Genomic DNA, 6,973 nt, shown 5'->3' with positions numbered 1-6,973 from the left:
AGACAAGGGAGAAAGCACAGTTTTGACCCAAAATGGTACCTAGACAACAAATTCCAAATACCCTCCTCTACCCAGTCCCAAGACGTCCTAACCGCACAACCCCATCCAGGTGCTGGGTCCACGTCTGGGCTCCCCAGTACAAGAGAGACATGGACATACTGGAGAGAGTCCAGCAAAGGGCCATGGAAGTGGTGAAAGGACTGCAGCCTTTTCCATCTGGGGAGAGAGAGGCTGCTTGAGCTGGGACTGCTGAGCCTGGAGAAGAGAAGGCTCGGAGGTATCTCATCCATGTGTATAAAGACCTAACGGGGGGTGTGGAGAAGGTGGAGCCAGGCTCTTCCCGGTGGTGGCCAGTGACAGGACAAGAGCCGATGGGCGCAAACTGGAAGGCAGGAAATCCCACCTGAACATAAGAAAAACATCTTTTTTTTTTCTTCCCTAAAACTGAGGGTGGTCAGACACTGCCACAGGCTGCCCAGAGAGGTGGCGGAGTCTCCACCCTTGCAGAGATCCAAAACCCAACCGGACACGGTCCCGTCGCTGGCCCTGCTTGAGCAGGGGTTGGACTAGATCGTCTCCAGAGGGGCCTTCCAGCCTCTCCAGCGCTGACTCTGGCTCCGTCCCTGCCTGGTGCCCCCCGTGCTGTCAGCCCAGGAGCTGGCTGCAGGCTGCTCGTGGCATCTGATGGGGAGGATTCTCGGCCAGGCCCGGGCAGAGCCCGTGATGCCAGCAGGGCTGCGTTCGGCAGTGTCCAACAGGCTTTGGTTCCTGCCATTGCCCCGCCAAGGTCTTTCCCTCGTGCTGGGAGTGGTGACGATTCCTTTCAGGCTGACACCTTCTTGATTTTAAAAGTCCCTTTCGTAATTCCCTGGTCACTATGAAATCCAGCTGATGGTCATCTTCCTCTTTAACATAACCCCTTTTGGGCAAACACCCTTCAGACAAGGATCACCCGTTCATTATCGCCACCTTCTTTTAGCAGGGGTTGTTATCGAGGCCACTTGCCAAGGGTGGGCTGCGTGAGACCCCCCAGACCCGCCCTGAAGAAGGTGGGTGGCCGGGCAGGGCTCCCAGGGGACTCCCCCTCGCTGGTTAAACCCGTCACTCGCTCTCCTTCCCCCTTCCTCAAAACTGCCCAAATCAAGGCAGCTTTCCCATGGCGTTGCCTGCAGCCTTCCCACACCTGGGGGCAAGTGCCAGACCCACTCTCCTGGGGATCTGGGAGCAGTGGGGATGGTGGGGACAGGATGGGACAGGACGGGAGAGGCCCCAGGCACCTCCCGTCCTCGCCGCCCCGCTCCCGGTGTGGGCACGCAGCAGGACCCCCAGCCAGCTCGGCCGAAGGCCGCGGGGAGGCTGGGCCAGGAGAGATTGCACAGAGCCAGGGACACGGCGTGGCCGAGCCCTAGTTAGGCTGGAGCCAAGCCTGGCCCCACAGCCATCCAGCCTGGCCCAGGGCTGGCAGGAGAGGACAGCAGAGGACAGCAGAGGAGGGACATGACCGCATAAAAAGCCCTCGGCGGGGACGGGGAGCAGGCGGCACCCCTAGAAGAGCCCTGCCCAGCGCTGCCGGAGCTGTGGGTTTGGAGCCATGGAGCAGTACTTCTTGGCCACCCAGAAGATGGAGCAGGAGGTGATGTTCCCCAGCCTGCTCCGAGGGGTCTTCCCGCAGCAGGAGGGGGCGGCCCCGGTTGCGGGCGGCCACGCGGACCTCTACGAGCGCTACCAGCTCCTCAAGGCCATCAAGCCCGTGGTGGAGAGAGGCCTGGCGTCCGTCACTGACCAGAGCCCGACTGGCACCGATGCCAATACAGCCTTAGATGAGGGTGCAGACAGCAATCTGGAAGAGCGCCTCTCCCATCATGTCAACGGCTTGCAGCAAGTTCTAACAGACCTCACCAAAACCACCAAAGCTCTCACCCGGAGGTACAGCCAGATCCTGGAGCAGATCAACCTGAGTGAAAATCAGTCCAGCTCTTGAGTCTGCACCCCCAGCCTCTGAGGTAAGAGCTTGGGGAGATGCAGTGCCCAGGAGGAGCTGGCTGAGGGGTAACATACTTTGTCCTCTTGCCCTATCAGCTGAGTGGCTTTCCAATGTTTGCATCACACCCCCAAATCCCAGGAGTTACGAGTCTGCACTTCATTGCTCAACAGATACATCCTCCTGGGTTTGTCTTTCTCAACTGCCCACTGGTGCAAGCTGTGTCACTGAACAAAGGCCACTTTGTGAGCTCCACGTTGTCCCCAAGACTCCCCAGCTTGCAGCACAGGCAATGTCTGGCTGCTGCTGGGCAGACACAAAAGATCCCAGGGACAAAAGGGCTTGGTGGTTGGAGGACCCTGAGCTCTGGACTCCAGGAGCTGCCAGACACTGGTGCTCCACCTGTTTCTCTTTTTTCTCTGATGGAAAACACAACAGAGTCATTTTTAGGGAGCAATTCGGCACTTTCAGATCTCCAAATGTCTAAATTTGACATGCCACCTGCAAACAGCTTAGACACTTCAATCTTCCCCTAGCCTGGAAAGCAAACCCATTCTCTGTGCTGGTGGGACTTTCATCCCTGTGCCCCACCAGAGATGGGGCTCATGGCCAAGGTCCTTGTAGTGAAATGGAGAGCGTAGAAAGGTGACAGCAACAACAGGGAGCATTAACAGGGACTTTACAATGTTAACCCTTGTTTTGGAGGAAACCCAGCCAAGGATGAGGACGTCCTGGCCAAATCGTGTTTGTCATCCCCACAGGGTGATCTGTTGTCCGCAGCCCAGCAGCACTTTTTCTCCTGCGCCAAGTCCCACCGAGGAATGTCCTTCGTGAGCAGCGCAGAGCTTGGCCGTCTGCCCGCCGGGCGCTGCCTGTACCATCCGACTCGCCCTGCGGCCGATCCTGCCGGCAACCTTGCTGCTTCGTTTCACCCCTGTCCCAGGGGGATTTCTGCGGGGCAGAAATGAGTGTTTTGTGTTACTGCTTTGTAGAAGGCATCTGTAACTTTGAAGCGATACTTTTCCCTGCGTGTGCCTAACCCCCCCCAACCAGTCTCTTTGATAATGTAAATGAAACGCAAAGCCTTGTGTAACTGTGTCCTGTGTTTCCAATCAGCTGTTGCTTCCGTATAGCTACTGTCCCCCAGCCCATGATGATGAGGGGACCTTGGCCACCGAGGCCATGCTCCAGTGCAGGGAGGTGAGCTGGGTTTCTCCGGTGGGGAGTGAGAATTGGGTTTGCGTTGGGATGGATGTTTCCCCAGCCTTCCGGCTCTCACACCTTGCAAAAACTTGGTGTAATCCTGCCATCGTCCTGTGCTGGGATCCCAATCTGCTCCCCAGTATCCTTCCTTCCCTTCCCCAAAATCCCCTCCTCTCCTGGACCCCCAACTTCTCAGCTCCCCAACCCAATCGTTACCTGTACATCCCTTCCCTCGGCCCACACTCATCCAGCCCTTCAGACCCAGCACCATGTCCACCACACACAGCCCTGGGGACAACCTGCCGTAATCCCCGACAGCCCCAGCAACACCAGGGGGGCAATTCTGCCTCCTCCCTGCTGGGCCGTGGCACCCTCCAGAGCCGGGGGCAGAGGAGGAGGTGGGGATGCTCAGCTGGGGTGAGTAGGAAGGCAGGGCTTCACTCGCCTTCGATCCCTGTGAGCTGTGGAGAGAGCAGGGGCAAAGCCCTCGCTGGGTGGGTGGGCAGGGGCTGCAAGCCCTTCACAGTGGGGTTGGAGCCCTCAGCACAGGCTGGGTCTCACCTCCAGGTGACTCCTTCCCTCCCAGGCACACCAGCTGGGGAAGTCCTACTAAGCTGGGCATTAGAAGGAGGTGTCCCCTTGCCTCTTCAGGCCACTGTAAACAAATTCAGCTGTTGAAATAGCGCTGCTTTGGCCGAACAAACACTGGTCCTCCATCAGCTTTGCACTTTTGATTAAAGAAACTGGATATCTCTGAGCGTCTGTGGTGAGAGGAGGATTGCAACCATGCCACGGGCTGCAGGCTCCAGTTGTGTTGCATGTGTTGCTGCACGTGCTCTCTGAATCTGCCGTACCACAAGAGTGAAAGAACATCCTTCAGACTGAAATCAGAGACTCATCAGCTCTAAAAGTCTCAGTCTAAAATGAGCAAATGTTCTGCAGATGGTTCCCCTGTTTCTTCCCATCACCTGTAGGCAGCTCCACGCCTTGGTCATGGGTTCACGTTCATGTTAACCCCTTTAGTGGGGCCCTGATCGCTCAGCAGCACTTTGAAGCTCCACAACACTGGCAGGAGCATCTCACCAGGGGACAGGGATATCTGCCACCACTACCCAGAGGGAGGCCCAAAAGTGTAGATCCTTTCTCTAGCTCCCCAGCAGCTTATTTCCACAGCAGATGCCCAAGGATTTCCTCTTGATCGAAGCCTTGGTCTCACAGGGTCCCAGAGATAGACAGCCAAAGTCTGTCTTCTCTTTCCCTCCTTATTTCTGTGCTTCTAGCTGGCAGCAAATGGTCTGATCTCTCAGCCTTGCTTTTCCATGACTAGCCCAGCCTCTCCCCTCCTACCACCAGCTTGGGAGAAGCAAGTTGTAGCCTCAGCAACAAGACCAGGCATAAACCCACTGGCTGGGCCGCCATCCTTTATAGACTACATATTGAAATAATCCTCTTTTCTGCAGATCATCCTTCTTCTGGCTAGACTGACAGCTTCAGCCTGAACTTGGACTGGAGACAACCCAGTGTCCCTCAAGATGGAACGACCAATTGAATGGACCCATGCCAACACCTTCAATAAGACTGCTGCGTGATAGGGACCTGCGAATAGTGGCACCCATACGCTCAGCTCTGGCCCACACCTTCCATGTGGCATGTCAAGAGTTGGGGAAGAGCTCAGGAAGGGAAAGCACGTGAGGAGATAAAGACGGGCAAGAAGAGAGCACTGTTGTATCTAGTTTGGCTTCTTGCTCCAGGAAAGCCTACAACCTAAGCTGAACGTGATATAAACATGGGAAAGAAGTCAATGGGCATGAGGATCAGGAGATTAATGTGGTTTCTCAGGAATGTGGACACTGATGGGCCTGTTGGGTTGTTTTAACTGATGGCAATATAAGTGGTTAAGTCTGTATCCCGAGGATGCCTCCCTCCATTCATCCACCGGGGACGGCGCATGCACCTGCTTGGCCAGGAGGCATTTTGCTCCCTTGGCTTTTGATCGTGTCCTGGGGCCTGTCCAAAACCAGCTCAGATCTCGATACAAGCTACTAGCCATGCATTCCCCAGGTCCGTGAAGGTGGGTGGAGCTGATAAACGGCTGGAAGGCAGCGGGTAGAAATGCCGATGGTGTTTGCACAGCGCTTGGCTGTTTGATTTAGGAGTGGCTCCTGGACTGCAGAGCCACCAGCCCAGCCGCACCGGCGCAATTCCTGAGCAGAGTTAAAGCAAACTACCGATGGTTTTGCTTTTCAGCCATATCATGCTTCGCCCCGCTATGCTAGAAGTTTGCCCACGTGTGGGTCTCCCACTTGCTGGGCACCGCTGGCTCCACTGGGAACAAATCCTCAGGATCTGGCCGTGCAGGGCGCAGACGGAGTGGTGCCAGTGAGAGCTGGTGTGAGGACAGTGAGCCCTTCGATCCCAAGTGTTCGTGACCAGTGACAAAGAGATGCTTCACACGTTGCGCAGCCTGGCCACACGTCACCAGAGCAACCTGGCAATTTGCAGGAGTCAGCGAATGTGCTTCGAAAGACAAAAAAACCCTGTTTTTGCTGTGACCTTCGCAAGGGACCTGGCTTGTCTTGGTGCATCCCTCGGCAAACTGCAGGACAGAGATTGGGATGCCCTGCCAAGTCCCAGCTGGAGTGAATACTATCCACATGAGAGTTCAGAAGGGCCGCACCAAGTTTGTTGCCTGTCCTCTTTGCTAACCCATCCACCGCTATTTAAAATAACCTGGCTCATTCCCTAGCTTTCCACAGGAATCTCCTCCACGGAGATGCCCTGGAGCAGATGGGTCCTGGGAATCAGCTTCTTTAGGTGCCCTTTCCATCAATTTATCATCACTCCCAGCAGTGACAATGCTAAGTGGCTGTAATAGACCACGAAGGGTGGAGATCAGCTATGGATTGTCACCTCCATGTTCCAGGCAAATGGTCCAGAGCAAAAGGGCTTTATCCCCTCAAGAAACTTTGATACTGGAGAAGAGGGAACAAGAAGGGAAAGGCGAACAGGAGCTGCTCCCAGCTGCTTCCCCACATCCGAACTTCTCACTTCCCTTCCTGTTCTAAACATGTAATTCTTTTTTTTCCCTTGGATTTAGTGTATTTACTTGTACTAGGGCATAAAACCCAAATCTGAAAGTTGTTGATCTAATTCTCTTAAACAGAAGCTGCCAATTCAATGTGTTAAGGAAATCTGTTAAAAATACTTCTATGGATAATACTATTTTCCAAACTGGTGTGTGTACCAGCAGAGAGATGTTCCAGCTCATTGTTATGTACATATTTATACAACTTTCAAAAAACACATATTTATTCCCCACAAAGCCATTGTCAAGTAATTCATTCTTTGGCAGACACAAAGTTCTCAGCATTACTATGATTATTCTTATGATTCATACTGGGGTTGCTCATACAAGGTCCAGGCACAGGCTAATCCTTTACGCAAAGACAGTGAAAGGATGGTCCCTGCCTGAAAGAGCTTACAGTCTTGGAGATATCCCTCTTCTGTTAAAAAAAGATGTGGGCAGAGGGAAATCTACTTTTGAAGTGTCTACAAAAGAAATGTCAGGGCCAGTGGCCACCCCGAGCAGAACAGGCAGGAGGCTTGAAGCATCTCTGTGCTTGAGGAGTCGGGAGAGGAATGAAGAACATCTAACCAGTTCTTCTTCCTTGATCTCCTCATGGCTCCGTGACCCATTTGGGCAGCTGGCCTCTCCAATAGGTCTCAGCAGCCTCCCCTTCGAGGACAGGACCTTGCTGATCCTGCTTGATCTCCTCTGCAAACATCCTC

This window comes from Gymnogyps californianus, chromosome 1 (assembly GCF_018139145.2).
Source record: "Gymnogyps californianus isolate 813 chromosome 1, ASM1813914v2, whole genome shotgun sequence".
NCBI classification, from domain to species: Eukaryota; Metazoa; Chordata; class Aves; order Accipitriformes; family Cathartidae; genus Gymnogyps; species Gymnogyps californianus.
The sequence above is the reverse complement of the archived record's forward strand: the minus strand, read 5'-3'. Positions refer to the sequence as shown.